Source organism: Eschrichtius robustus, chromosome 13 (genome assembly GCF_028021215.1).
Source record: "Eschrichtius robustus isolate mEscRob2 chromosome 13, mEscRob2.pri, whole genome shotgun sequence".
In the NCBI taxonomy this organism is placed as follows: Eukaryota; Metazoa; Chordata; class Mammalia; order Artiodactyla; family Eschrichtiidae; genus Eschrichtius; species Eschrichtius robustus.
This window is the reverse complement of record NC_090836.1, coordinates 35,944,149-35,960,199: the sequence shown is the minus strand read 5'-3', so window position 1 is coordinate 35,960,199 and position 16,051 is coordinate 35,944,149.

The window sequence follows — 16,051 nt, the reverse complement described above, 5'->3', positions numbered from 1 at the left end:
CAGCTAAACCAACAAAAACACTCAGGCGGCTGCTGTTGCGTGTGATCACAAAAGTGGAGACAAGAGGATGGTAATAATCCATGCAGGCAGGTGAAGGATGTCCTGACCACATCTTCCCAGGGAACTGATACTATTCCTTAGAAGCCCCTGAGGTTGCTAGGTAGCATCCTCCAGCAGCTCTTACATTTGGAGGGGAGGCTGGGGGAGCCTGTAGGGCCACCATGTGCTTGAATCCAAGAGGGACCATTCACATTGTCTTCTTTGTGAAGAACATCGCTGGAGTGGTTCAACATCTCCTTCGGCAAGACCTGTCTCCTAACCCCTCCAAGTCAGCAGGGAGCATCCCCAGTAAATCACAAGGGGTGGTGGGACATTGGGGTGGCCCTGGCCTTCCCCTTTTCAGGGTTCCTGGGAAAAGAGCGAAGAAGACAAAGCCCCTCAGTGCTCATGCTGTGGGACAGCTCACCTGGCCCAGCTCTGCATACCTGGATGCTCTGTCAAGTAGGGGACACTACAGGATCCCAGTCTGACTGAGAGTTGCCAAAACTCTGGGGGTCCCCTTGCCACTGTGGAGCCCTGTGGAGGACCTGGGTCACTTCATGGCACTGCTTCTCATCCTGAGGCTTGAGGTTCTGTAGATCTTTTGTATGTATGTCAAATTCAAAGAGAACAAACACCTGAAGGCAATTCCATGAAATACTCACTTTGGATGAGCTAAAGGGCAGGATTCAAATTATTTATGTTCCTTTTATTGATTTTCCAACTTTGTAACTAAATAACATAAATATAACCGGTTTTATTATACTTTAAAATGCAGTGTCTTCTGTAAACTTTTTGTGTTGGAATATACTCAAAAGATAAAATTTATGATTGTATTACCAGCTCATAATGATTTTTTTTTTAAACTAAAAAGTAGAGTCAAGTTTGGCTGAGGTGTTATAAAATTGGTTTTGGGGAGAAAAAGCGAGCACTCCAGGTCTCTGTCCATTTCTACCGTGCAGGTCTCAGGATGGGTCACAGTGAGTGTGGGGTGAAGGGGCAGGGTCACCACTCCCACCTGGGTCAGCAGACTTCCTGCTCCTTGCAGCCCCAGGTGAGGACTTGGCCTTTTCATCCTGGAGTCTCAGAGCCTCCCCTTTCCGCTGTATCAGTTTCACCGTCCAGGGACCCGTCACTTGAAGGCTGCACAGCCAAATGCACAGGTAAATCGCTCCTGTAGGACATTTATAGACACTCTCTGCTAACAGACAACACCATCAGCAAAGAGCCGCCAAAAGACCCCAGTGCCCTGGGGACCTGACCCCTGGGGATGTCAGGGCCCAAGGTTACCTCCTGGGTCCAGCACACCCATCCCAGGGAGCCCTCCTCCCTCTGTCTCTGCGCCTCCCCAGTGATTCCAGCACCTGCGTTTGTGTTGCAGGCTCTGGTCTGAAACCAATGAAGGCTATGACCTGGATGCCTCAGCCTGGGCCTTGGAGGGGACGGAGCTTATACAGCATCAGGAGGCTCCATCTGGACGAACAGGAGCGGCTTCACTGCTCATCCCCCAAGACACCTAATTTGGTAAAAATTTAGCTTTTCTACTGCATAGATTTAGTATTAGTTACAGATACATGTTCTGTAGGTAATCAGATATGGAAGTTGTTTATATTAAATGATATTTATCTACTTCTAGTTGCTCTAAAAATAATTTTAAAAAAGAAAAAAGAATGAAATAATGCCATTTTCAGCAACATGGATGGACCTAAAATAATGTCATTTGCAGCAACATGGATGGACCTAGAGATTATCATACTAAGTGAAGTAAGTCTGACGGAGAAAGAAAAACATCATAGGATATCGCTTATATGTGGAATCAAAAAAAATGAGATACAGATGAACTTATTTACAAAACAGAAATAGACCCACAGGCATAGAGAACAAACTTATGGTTACCAAAGGGAGAAGGGGAGAGAGGAAGGATACATTAGGAGGTTGGGATTAACATATACACACTATTATATATAAAGTAGATAACCAACAAGGACCCACTGTATAGCACAGTGAACTGTACTCAATATTTTATAATAACCTATAAGGGAAAAGAATCTGAAAAAGAGTAAATATATATATGAATCACTGTGCCGTACACCTGAAACTAACATGACAGTGTAAATCAGCTATACTTCAATAGTAAAGAAAAGAAAAGGAAACACGTATACAGAAAAGCACCTTAAACAGAGGTAAGAACTTAATGAATTATTGTAAGGCAGCCACCCTAGTGACCACCACCAAGATCACTCCCTCTCTCATATAACATCCATTTAATCTTAACTGAACAAGGTAACTGCAAACTTAGTACTCACCATCTGACCTTGTGTCAGTGTCTTTCTAAGGATCATTTTGTTTAAAGTCTGTTCATTCAGTTGATCATGAGAACAATATTATCCTAGACCTTTCATGATGATTTGGATGTCAGGGCCTTTGTTATCCAGGTAGCTTGGCTGCTATAAAATCCATGACTCATCATTTCTCTCTTTCTGTGTTTTAAACATGTTGCTCTGACACAGAGTATTTCTCTCAAAAAAAATGTTGATAAAATTCTAAATTTTGTTCCCTTTTCTGTCATTTGCTCTCTTATTCTAGATGCCTAAAGGATTTTTCTTTTTCTTTAAAGCCCAGTAACTTTACTAGGATATCACTTGCTCATAGTCATTCCAAGTGAATGCTCAGTGTTCTCTTTAATAAGCAATTTCAAACCTTTTTATTTACAGAAAAAAGTGAATTATAATGTTTAATATTTGCTTTGTATCTTTGCTTTGTTTTTTCTTTCAAGTGCCCCAGTCATTCACATATCAGATCTCTTGTGATTACTTTCCACGTTTGACACTTGCATCAAATATTTTATAATCTCTTCCTTATATTACCTTTCAAGAGTTGTTTCAATAGTTTTCAAGAGTTTCCCCTTTTGCACTTACTGTTTCTTATAAGGAATTATTTGTCATCGTGTTTCTTCTAGCTCCAATTTTATTTATGAAGTGATCAATTTTTTCTTCTTCTTTCCTGAGTTGTGTCCCTTTATTTCTGAGCTTTTCTAATTCTGATTTATGATGTACTTTCATATCTTGCATCACTTTCTTAATGACTTTGACCTCGTTTTTTAAAAAGCACACGACAGGGCTTCCCTGGTGGTGTAGTGGTTGAGAATCTGCCTGCCAACGCAGGGGACACTGGTTCGAGCCCTGGTCTGGGAAGATCCCACATGCCGCGGAGCAACTAGGCCCGTGAGCCACAACTACTGCGCCTGCGCCTCTGGAGCTTGTGCTCCGCAACAAGAGAGGCCCGCGCACTGCGATGAAGAGTGACCCCCGCTCACCGCAACTAGAGAAAGCCCTTGCACAGAAACGAAGACCCAACACAGCCAAAAATAAATAAATAATTAATTAATTAATTAAAAAAAAAAAGCACACGACATAGTTCGTAAAGTACAGCAGGAGGGATACTCTTCATGTTTTGCAATGGCATCACTCTATACTTTTTCTTTGTCCCCCCATGTAGTAAGTAAGTTCGTACTGATATTGGTATATTCCCATCAATAGTTTTCAGTTAGTCTTTTATATGACATTTGTGATCTTGAATTTGTAGTGAGCAGTATGATCCAGAAAAGCTTTTCCAACTTCACAAAGCTTCTCTCTGATGTTTCTGGAATGTGCTCACAAATATGGTATCCCGTTCCCTGATATTTCCTGGCTCTGATGCTCTCCCACCCTCTCCTATGGGTCCTCTCTCCCATCACCTCTGTTGTACTTGGCCTAATTTGTACTTCTCTAATTCGATTCCACACCTGATTATTCCTTCTCCTTGTAAGCCTTGTCTTAAAAGGTAACAACTGCCACCATCTTCCCAAATCTATAGTTAGACACAATTTTTTAAATGGATGTGTATTTTCAGAATCATTTGGATAATAGAGTCATTTTCCATTACACATTTTAAAACATTTCCTTTCTGAACTATTTATTTGGCTGATCTTTATCAGTATTGTATTCTTACAACTATTAATTTTTAGTTTCTTCTGGTTTATTTCAGTCATGGCATTTCTTTGTTTTTTTGGTATTTATATTAGAGTCATGCAATTTTAGAGATATTATTTTTCTATATATTTATTTTTAGATGTATCCATTTTCAGAATGATCTTGCTTTAGCTATGGGGACTTGTTTTTAGTTAGTAAGTGGCCTTTATTTCTAGTCTTTTACATCCCAGATGTGTGCATGCTGGGTCATTTCTCACTAAGCCACAGCTCTACCTGTAAATGGTTTTTGCTATTTACAGGCATATATAGCAGGCTCTCCGTGGGGCCTTGTGTATGTCACAGGATCCCTGAGGACAGTCCTTAAATACTTGCCCATGTTATATTTAACGCACTGTTTTAAAAATAACTTCTAAAAAGAATCTTTTTTAATTTTCTTGACTGATTTTTTAAAATGTAAGTCCACACGTAAAAACATGTCAACCATTATAATGCTTGTGAATCCTATTATCGAACAATTCGAAAACATATACATATATGTACAAACTAAGGATTGTTTTGATTGAAAACAAAATGTGGCTCTCCTACAAATGGGATCACATTTCAGGATTTCAGAAATGCACTTCAGGCTTCCTGTACCCCAGGGACATTCTGCTGCTCACTGGCATGGACTGTCATTGATGCAGGTCATTGAACCAGGTTCAAGGATGCATCTGAAACATACCCCCGTGGCATCTCTCTTTAACAAAAGGCGAGGGTCTCTGACCTGTGTAGCCCTGTACAGGCTACTAATCCCTGAATAGTCCAGTAAAGACTAGTTGAATGCATGGATGACATGGTATATACCAGTGGCCTCAAGCAGGTAGGCACAGCAGGCACTGGGCAGCATGCAGCTGAGTAGGTGGGCTGGCCATCTGGTGCAATATGGGGTCAGTCCAGGGTTAGCAGGTCCCCAAGTGATGATGGCAGCAGAGGCAGCAGCAGTTACAGCCTTAGGCCCAGGAGGGCCTCTGCATGGGGGTGTGTCAGGACCCACGATGGCAGGCTGGCTGCTCTGTCTGTACCTGGACCCTGTCCCTACATCGTCTGCACAAATACAAATGTCTAGCCTGAATGCCAGGATGTGAACTGCAGAACTCAGGCAGCAAACTTGATCAGTAAATTCCTGGAAAATAATTGGATGTGTGGACATTGCAATAAATCATATCACGGAGAACTGAAAAATAATAGAAACCTTCAAAGAGTTTAGTATTTCTTGTTTGAAAACTGCTACAACATTACAAAGGGAATATCCACAAACTTAGAATAGTAAATTAAATTTAAAGATCATTGCAGTCCACAGAAAAGAACACTTTTTTTCATATGAAGCCCCTGAAGAACAATGTGTTAATGAAGAAGACAGTTTTAAAATTAATATTCCATTAATTGCAGATACAGCGGTAGCACGGACTCATGACCGAGGGGCCTGCCAGTGCAGACCCCATCCAGCAGTGAGGAAGAACCACTGTCCACACAGAACTACCCTTTTTATAGCCCTGGAGTTCAGGATGGAGGGCAGCTGGAGAGGTGGGTAGTTGTAGAAGATGCCTTTTAAACCTGATATTCAAGAGAAGTCCTAGTGTTTAAGAATATTTTTCTGTCATAAGTAGAAATAGAATCTCAAAATAGAAATTAATGGAATTTATTGGAAAATGAGGGAAGACATGTTTGCATAATTAGTTTTGTGGCACAGGTAGTCCATGCCTAACACAATGTTTCTAATTTTGCTCCTTGGCTCCATGGTGTCTTGTGGGAGGCAAGGTAGCCCTGGGGAGATGGAAGGAGGAAAAAAATTTTATTTTATTAATAAAAAGTTTATAGTCCAGAATGATGTAAAATGAGAACTTAAGTCTCCCCTGTCCATCCCCACCAAAAGTAACTTTTAAAAGCATTTACTTGGGCATAATTCCATAAATCCTGTCAATGTTAATAATATAATAGCCAGTTATCTTACCAGCAAAAGTGAGTTTATTCAGGAGTAGCAGAGGAATTACAATTCAGGAAAAGCAAGCTATGGTTGACTGTAGGCAAATCCAAAGAACAAGGAAGGGGAACTTGCTTTATAAGGAAAACAGAGGAGTTGGAAGGGCTGTGATAACTAGAGTCCATTGGAGAAAGCTGCGAGTCCATAGTATGGAGTCTTTTCAGTGATTGGGCTTCTACTGTGTCTGATTGGCTGATCTGTCATGGAGTGAAGAGAAGTTCTCTTCTCCCAGCTGGATAGTAGAGGTTTCCTTTTACTAGACAAGTAGGGTATAGGCTGTCTTTTCCTGTTTGGAGTAATTGATGATGCATGGCAAAGTGTGAGAGCTGTCACTACAGGCCTGTCCCAACTCAATTTTAACTGGGATTTCTTTAATTATTTCCACATTTCCCTCTTTTGATCAAGATATTGCCAAGAAAGCATCAATTCAGGATTTCTACATGGAGCAGTTTGTCCCTCAGAGCCAGGAAGGATCTTCCCTGGTTGTCATGTCCCATGTTGAAGGGAAAGTACACAAATCAGAAACTTCATGAGGCTGTGTTGACCCATATGTAGAAATTTCTCAGGCGGAGCAGCAATTATAACCATGCTCAATGTAATAAGGGCAAATATTTTGGAAATTAATGGAAAGAAACAAGTTCTTAGCAGAGAAATAAAAACTATGAAAAAGAAGCCAATGAGAATTTTAGAACTTAACATTTAATATCCAAAATCAAAATTCACTGCACGGATGCAACAGTATGGATAAAACAGAGGAAAGAACAGATCATTAAAAACGGTACAATCTGAAGAACATACAGAAAAAAGATTCAACAAAATTGAACAGGGCCTCAGAGATGTGGAGGACTCATCAAAAGTTTTAATTTCCATGCCACTGGAGTTCCTGGAGGAAGGAAGTTTATGCAGAAGTAAATAAATGAGGGAAAAATGGCTGAAAACGTCACAAATTGGTGAAAAACAGATCTAAGAAGCTCAGAAAACCTTCAACTAATACATCATAGTCAATCTGCTAGAAATCAAAGATGAAGAAAATCTTGAAAGCAGTGAGAAAAAAATGACACATTATACAAAAAAAAAAAAAATCAATTCCAGGACCTGTGATTTCTCATCAGAAACCAGAGGCCAGAAGAGATTGGAATAACATCTTTAAAATACTGAAAGAAAAGAAACTATCAACCCTAGATACTATATGCTGCAAAGTTATCCTTAAAGATTGAGGGCAAAACAAATATGAAAACAAAACAAAAGCTGATGAAGATAAAAAATAAAGAGTTAGGGCTTCCCTGGTGGTGCAGTGGTTGAGAATCTGCCTGCTAATGCAGGGGACACGGGTTCGCGCCCTGGTCTGGGAAGATCCCACATGCCGTGAAGCAACTAGGTCTGTGAGCCACAACTACTGAGCCTGCGCGTCTGGAACTTGTGCTCCACAACAAGAGAGGCCGCAATAGTGAGAGGCCCGCGCACCACGATGAAGAGTGGCCCCCGCTCGCCGCAACTAGAGAAAGCTCTCACACAGAAACGAAGACCCAACACAGACAAAAATAGATAAATAAATAAATTAAAAAATTAAAAATAAATAAATAAATAAATAAATAAATAAATAAATAAATAAATAAAGAGTTAATCATCAGGTAACTAGATATAAAATGATGTGAAAGGAACTTCTTCAGAATCAAGTGAAAAAACACAAGAGTTCCTCACAGCCCCCATCCTTACATGGTCCTAGCAACAGGTCAAACAGAGGGCACTTTGCCTTTGGCTGAGTTGACAGCTGAAGGAGAATGCTTGGAACCAAGCTGTCTATCCAAGGACTCACCTTACCCAAGTGCTTTATGGACAGTTAACTAGACAGGTTCTGCTTCTCAACCTTGCCTTGGCCACTGGGGTCCAGCACCTGCCAGGAGGACTCAGCCATCTCCATCCTGCCCCCTGTGCTCACCGACTTCCCTTGGCCCAGTGTGGTCCCCTAGCTATCCATGCTTCTGGATCCACTTGCAAGCCAGCCTACAAGTATCTAGTGACTTTGCATCTGTGCTTTGTCATAGCATCTCTGAGGCAATATTCCATGATCCTGCAGACCCTGCACTCCTTTCTGGGCATCCTTACCTCAATCTGCAGGTATGGCCATCAGAAGGAGGCGGTACTACCTGCTCACACCTGGACGATGTCCTGCAGCTCAGTGTCTTCAGTGGGCAGAGTCACCGTGTGGTGCAGTGACTCCTGCTAGTTCCTCCTATGCCACCCACAACAACCAGGATCGCCTGGGACTCCTGCACAGAGACGATCATGTGAAGGGCCCTTGGAGAGCACAGGGATGGAATGGCCAAGCAGAAAGGAGATCCCCCATTCATAAAGAGGTAGGACTTCAAGAAGGGAGCCCCAAAGGGCTGCACAGTCTCCATTTAAGCCCATGGGTGTCCAGGGGAGGCCTCTCTTCCTTCATGCATCGGCCTGGGCCCCTGGAGAGACGCCTCCATGCCAAGAGCTCAGAAGACATATCCAACATGAAATTCCAGCCCTCTTGTATGAGCTCCTACTGGAAACGCCATCACAGGCACATACAGCTTCACCCAAGGTTTCCCACCAGTGCAGAGGAGGGGTCTTGCCGCAAACCCCTCCCAGCTGCCCCGGATGGAAGTCCTCAAGGGAAGTGAGCGAGGAGGGCCCTCAGGCTCGCTCTGCAGCTCTGGTGGTTTCCCAGAGGAACAGCCAGCTTGAAAAGGATGCAGATGCAACAACAAGGCAGAATCGACACTGGAAGAATGCTCACCCACATCTGACAGTTCCAGGTCCTAAAAGTGCAAGATTCTTCTGCTGCCACAGAGGTGAGGAGGTCCTCTGAAGCTTCCATCACCCTCTGAGCTGGGTTTCTGAGTCACTGCTGAAGATTTAGACTCAGAGAGGGCAGCAACACTCAAGTGCATTAACAGTGCATTGCAGGGTGAGATGAGGCCATCTCTGACTGCGGAGCCATGCAGCCTTCTTGTTCTTTCCCACTCTGCACAGGGACTGCTCCTCCACCAGCTCTCTCTCCAGCCCCCAGCATGAATCCAAAACTGGAGAGATGTGGGAAGATGCAGGAGTCCCCAGGCCCAATAGCTGTCCTGGAATCTGCTGGAGTGGCCACCTCTGTGCATCTTTTGTCTGTGCAAGGAAGCACAGCTCACCCAGCCCCATCTTGTCCCTGTCAGAACCCCTTCCAGGCACTCTTCACATTTGCTGACTTCAGCCCTGTTCGCCTTGCTGACCCCTGCTTCCTCCCCAGCACTGATGCAGGGCTGCCTTGTCTGCTTGGCCCCCAAATCCCTCCATCCCTGCTCCCACCCCTGGACCAGACATGGATGGTGCAATGAGAAGCCCAATTCCTGACTGTCCTGTTCCTGCACCTGCTGTGGCTTCCCTTCCTGCCTGCACGTTGAAGCCTATCTGGAGGCCCCCTCTGAATGGGGGTTTAGGAAACCCTTCACATCCTAAAGCATCAGTCACAGGTGCAGTAGATGAAGTTCTGCCTTCTCTGCTGCTCCCAGCACCTCCAGAATGGAGTCTCCCACATCCATGTGTATAGATTTAGCTCTCAGAGCCCCTCTCCTATCACTAATCCTTGTGGCCCTCCCCGCACCAGCCTGCTTCTGACACTGAGTGAGGTTGCCCCCATGGACTTCACTCCACCTTCCCAGCTTCTCCTCCTGGGGTCTCCCCCTGTCTCCTGTGGGCGCTTCTTCCCATCTTCCTAGGCCCTACAGTTGCTGCCCCCCCGCCACCCAATGACAGAACGGCCTCAGTCACAGTCACCACCATCTTGGATTTGAACATCTGGGCCCCCCCCCCCCATCGCCAGAGCACCTCCATGGTGACCACAAGATCCAGCACTGAGAATAAGCCTGTGTTTGGAGGCACTATGGCCCCTATCTTAAGTCACATCCTTGGTGATATACCCAGGCAGAGACCCCTTACTTCCAGCCGAGGGCCCAGCACCACTGTCAGCAAGGCTGCCTTTAAGGGGTATGTCCATCCCAGCCTCTTCTCCCAGCAGCCCTGCCTCTAAGGGGGCACAGTGAGGAGCAGGCTTGCCATTAGGGCCCCCTCATCACATATCCAGGGTTTGGTTGGACATAAACCTGTGGGGACACCAACCAACTCATTTTCCTACAGGTCGGGATTCACTCCCTTGGGGTCTAAGGGGCAAATGCTGACCTGAGCAAATAGCTTCCTAGAGAAGTAGCCAGTGTCCACTTTCTTCCCAGGCTGGGCTTCATGGGCCCCATTTAGGTGTGAAATGCAAGTCCAGCCCTGACCTCTATGATCCTAGAACAAACTGGGTGCCAGAGATACGGCATTCCATTCTCACCCCTGCCTGGCAGTTTTTCCCCCAAAGGCAGGTAGTTTGAGGCTGTTGTCCAATCCCAGGGGTGGGAGTCCCCAAGACAATAGACAGAGGCCTTTGTCCTGTCCTCTCCGGTCCTGGAGCAGGGGGGTCATTCATTGCTGCCAACAGCTGACTGCTCCCCTGCCCCCATTTTCCTCTCAGAAACCTTGTGTCTTCTCCATAACTTAAAGCCTTGTTCTTGTTCCTTTGCATAGTTCCCATGTGTCTGTGCTCTGTAGGTCAAGTCTGCAAAGCACTGACTCTTGTGAGTGGTGACATGGGAAGCCAGACCTCTTTAAAGTTTCCTGTGGCCCAGCTCATGGGGTGTGGAGAGTAGCACAACTGATGGCTAGAAGGACTGACACCTGAATTTATTAAAAAGTTTGATTTGAGTTTAAATGATGCAAACCAGGATAAAATAGACCCAGGGGGTGATAAACAGGGCGACTCATCCTTGCTTGTTAGAATAGCTGCTTCTCACCTCCCTCTAGGTGGGCTGGATCATCCCTAGTGTACATCAGGAGTCCATGCTCTACACGTTTAGTCTTTTAGAATGTAGCAGTTTCTTTTTGACTTTTTTGCTTTTAAAGTCCTAGGCATGTCACATATATATATATATCTCACCTAGAGAGTATGGGCCTGACATCAAAGCTTCTGGGCCAGGGTAAACTTTAATTCTAGGTTGTGACATGTCCCTGAGCAATTTGTGACACCCTGCTTTAAAAAAGCAGGGCGCCCTGAATACATCTCTTCCCTTATCCAAAAATAAGGATGAAAGGGGACTCTTTGCAAAGGAAACAAGTTAAAATTAGTTCATTTTAACTATAAAAGATTAAAAGACTTCCAGTTTGTGGTCCAATATGTATGGAGCTTAAGGATCAACAATCTTGTTTTCACAACAAGAGAAAAGCTGAATAAACTGAGACTCAATAATTCTTCCTAAATCTTTCAGAGCATTGAGGTCACAGGGCAAACTATCACCACAAAAATTGGTGAGACAGGTGAATACAGAGAATCACAGCTTAACAAAGCAGAGGCCTGTGCTGGAGCCCAAAGCTGGGTAGCAAAAGTTAAACTGTAATTGATGAATTTCTGAAAGCTAAGTGTGGAGAAGATTGAGAGTTAAAAACTCCAGGGGGAGCCAGTCTTATGGGATCCTCCACATTTTTATGAGTTTTACCTCTAATAGTCCCACCACATTCTCAAGGTGAAGATCAAAGAAAATTCTTTCATGCCTCTGGCAGGAGGAGGAGAAAAGCAACCACTCTGAAACACACCCAGAGCAGTCTGTTCTCCATAAGAAAGGCTTTCATTTTACAAGGAGCAACCACCTTGGGTTCTACCAGAGCACAAGTGGCCTGGAGAATGGAAATACCCAAATCTAGTCCCTTTTAGTTTTCCATGTAGAGGAAAGGAAATTCTCAACTCTAGCTCCCTCTGGCATTCTTTCACCTACCAGGAAAAAAGTCTGAGAAGGATTTGTAAAGTTCAAATCCCGGGGACACAGGCTCACTAAAAGACTGAGATCTAATCATAGAACTATAGAACACTTCCTCTTCCCCTACACCTTACCACTGCATTCATAGGGCTCCTTTATCAAAATGAGATTGCAACTGAAACAACTTGACGTCTCAGATTTTAATGAAGAATAAATATCAAAGGAAACCCAAAGAGAACAGGGAAGACTAAATAAACAAAAAAACTCAGAAAAAACAAAGGACCCCAGAAGAAATGAGAGCTTCTGACACCTATGACTAGCAGCAAACAGTAAATAGGGTTTAACTCCTAGAACACTAAAAACTCACATTAAAGGACCATTTACCTCAGTTGTTTTTACCCAACACATCATATCCAGCTCTTGACCAAAACTTAGAAGACATACTAAAGAGCAAAAAAATAAAAAACAAAAAACCAGAAAAACAGTTTGAATAGACAGAGCAAACATCAGAACCAGACTGGGATATGACAGAGATTTTGGAATTATTAGACTGGGAATTTAAAATAAGTATAATTAATATGCTAAGGGTTCCAATGGAAAAAGTAGACATCATGAAAGACGGGAAGTGTAAACATAAAGATAGAAATTCTAAGAAAGAAGCAAAAGGACATAGTAGAAATAAAAAACACTGTAACAGAAATGGAGAGTACTTTTGATGAGCCCATGAATAGATTGAGCATGACTGAGGAAAGAATCACTGAGCTTGAAGATATGTCCACAGAAACTTCACGAACTAAAAAACAAGAGAAAACAGACTGAAGACAATAGAAAAGAATGTCCAGAAACTATGGGAAAATTCCAAAAGGTGTAACATCTGTGTAAATGGAAGAAAGAAAGAAAGAAAGAGAGAAAGAAAGAAAGAGAGAGAGAAAGAAAAGGAGGAAGGAAGGAGAGAGAGAGAGAGAAAGAGAGATTTAAAGTAGCTTTTATTTGACATACAACAAACCACAGATTTAGGAATGTCAGAGAACACCAACCAGGATAAATAGCAAATGATCAACACCCTTGTATATCGAATTCAAACTTTAGAAGTTAAAGGCAAAGAGAAAACCTTGAAAGAAGGCACAGGAAAAAAAACATCTTACTTGTAGAGAAACTAGTATGAGAATTATATTGGATTCCTCTTCAGAAACCATGCAAGCAAGAAGAGTGTAGAGCAAAATACTTAAAGTGTTTAAAGAAAAAATTACACCAACCTGGAATTCTGTATCCATCAAATTTCTCCTTCAAAACTGAAGGAGAAAGAAAGACTTTCTAAGATAAATAAAAACTGAATTTGTCTCCAGTAGACCTGCCATAAAAGAAATGCTAAAAGAAGTTCTTCAAAGAAGGAAAATGATGTAAGTTGGAAACTTGGGTATACATAAAGAAAATAAGAGTGTTAGAGAAGGCATAAATGAAGGTAAAATAAAATATATATTTTTAATTTTAATTTTCTTATTCTCATGTGATCTAACAGATTCATTTTGTTCAAAATAATGATCGCCAAAATACATTTGGTGATAATAGTTCATGGATAAGGAAAATGTTGAGAGCAATTTTATAAGGGATGGAAGGGAGAAATTTGTAATACTCTGCACTAACCATGAAGAAATATGGTGTTATTTGAAAGTGAACTTAGGTTAGTTTTAAATTTACGTTGTGAACTCTACGGTATCAATTTTTTTTAAAGAAATAGGTATAATTAATATGCTAAAAGTGGAGAAAAATGGAATCATATAAATTGCTCAGTTAAAACTAGGAAAGGCAAAAAATAATTTAAAAAAGTAGAAGGCAAAAGGACAAGGGCAATGGATAGAAAACAGTTACAAATATGGTAGATATTAATCCAACTATTTCAATAATCGCTTTAAATATGAATAGTCTAAATACATCAATTAAAAGAGAGACACCATCAGAACAGATTAAAAAATAAGATCCAACTCTGTGTGGTCTACAAGAAACCCACTTTAATTATAAAGATGTAGATAGGTTAAAAGTAAAGGGACAGAAAAAGATAAACCATGCTAACACAAAGCAAACGAAAGCTAGAGTAGCTATATTAATGTCAGACAAAACAGTCTTCAGAACAAGGAAAATTATCAGGGTTAAGGAGAGGCATTGCGTAATGTTAAAGGGGCCAATTCTCCAAGAAGACATAGCAATCTTAACAGAAATGCTTTTAACAACATAACATCAAAATACGTGAGACAAAAACTGATAAAACTGAAAGGAGAAATAGACAAATCCACTATCACAGTGGCTAAACATAGAAATAGACAAATTCACTATTATAGCACTAAGCACTGCTCTTTCAGTGACTGATAGATGCAGCAGGCAGCAAATCAGTAAGGATGAACTGAACAGTATCATCAATCAACTGGATCTAATTGAAATTTATAAAATACTGCATCTAACAAGAACAGAATACAGTGTTCTCAAGTTCACATGAGACATTCACCAGATACACAACATTCAGGGTAAAAACAAAACAACGCACACCTCAACAAATTTAAAACAATGGAAATCATACAAAGCATGTTCTCAGACTAACAAGTAGAAAACAAAAACAGAGAGATAGCTGGAAAACCCCCAAATATTTGGGGATTAAACAACACATGGATCAAAAAAAAAAGAACTCTCAAAAGAAATTTCAAATCTTTTTTACTAAATGAAAATGATTATACAACTTATCAAAATGTATGGAGTGCAGTAAAAGCAGTACTTAGAGGGAAATTTATAACATATATTTGTACGCATATATTATAAAAAAGAAAGACTCAAATTTATTATTGCTCCGCCCCCAAGAATGAAGTCAAAAGTGAAACAGCCCAAGCAACAATATCTCTTTCAAAAGCATTTCCTCTCCTAGCATTTCCTCTGTTCACACTGAAGGATGTAAGTGTGCCAAGGAAGAAAGCAAAGCCCAAGCAAGGACCCAGCACCTTTTCCCCAGACAGACTGTGCCATTTATTACTAACATTAATGAATTACTTTATAGATGCCAGACTGGTCTGTGTGAAACCAAAATATTACAAAATAAATATTTTGCAGCCACGAGGAAGTGAATCTTTCAGATTCCTAGTTTTAAAACTAAAAACTCAAATTCCATTTCATAGCCACTGGGATGACTCTCTTTCTCCTGGCTGGAGTGCATTCCAAAAGCGACAGATGCCTTGAGGGTAAAACTTAAAAGAACCCAATAGTGTTTTTAAAATACTTTCTGTCAACCCTGAATATAGTCCTAAACTATATATAAGATAATAGGCATAAATTTTGATCAGTGCAACCAGCAGACAAAGTAACAAATGGTACTGAAAAATTTAATACTGTGTGCAGTGATATTTCACAGGCATGTGTCTATCAAAATTCATCAGGCTTTAATGCAGTACCTTCCACGAGTAATCAAAGACAAATACAGATATTGCACATTTGTCAAAAAGGTGTGTACCTGTTCTAACAGCAGTATTTGTTCAACCCTCAGTTCATATGACCATCACCTCCCACCGTACATTCGCCTCTGCCGCTGCTCACCAGAGCCAAGGTGCCTGAGGTGCCTGAGAAGCCCCAGTTACTTAGCCAGGAGAGAACTCTAACCTCTTCCTCCTCCACCTGATGCTGAGGGACAGGAGGGAAGGGTGCAGGCAGAGCAAACCACTCCCCCCCCACTACCCACGCTGAGGCCCCGCCCTCTCAGATCCCTGTCCAACCAGGGCTGCCTGGCTGGGGCGAAACCCACCACTATCCAGGAGGGAAGCCCTATTACCACGCGGGCACCCACTCTCCTAGCATTTCCTGTGGTCACAATGAAGGATGTAAGTGTGCCAAGGAAGAAGGCGAAGCCCAAGCAGGGACCCAGCACCTTTTCCCTGAAAGACTGTGCCATTTATTACTAATATTGATGAATTACTTTATAGATGCCAGACACTATGTTGAGTGCTTTATTTGCATAATCACCTGAAAAAAAAAAAAAAAAAAGAAAGTCTCAGCAAAACCAGCTGTTCATGGCAGAGTTAAGGGAATGGAGGGTCAGAGAGGGCCAGGAATTCACTGGAAGTCAGAGGGCAAGTACTGGGCAGCAGTACTCAGAATGCAGGTTTCCACAGATGATCCTGGAACTAACTATCCCCAGTCGAGGGGTGGCAGCGCCCAAAGGTGCATATCTTTTCGGGAGGACG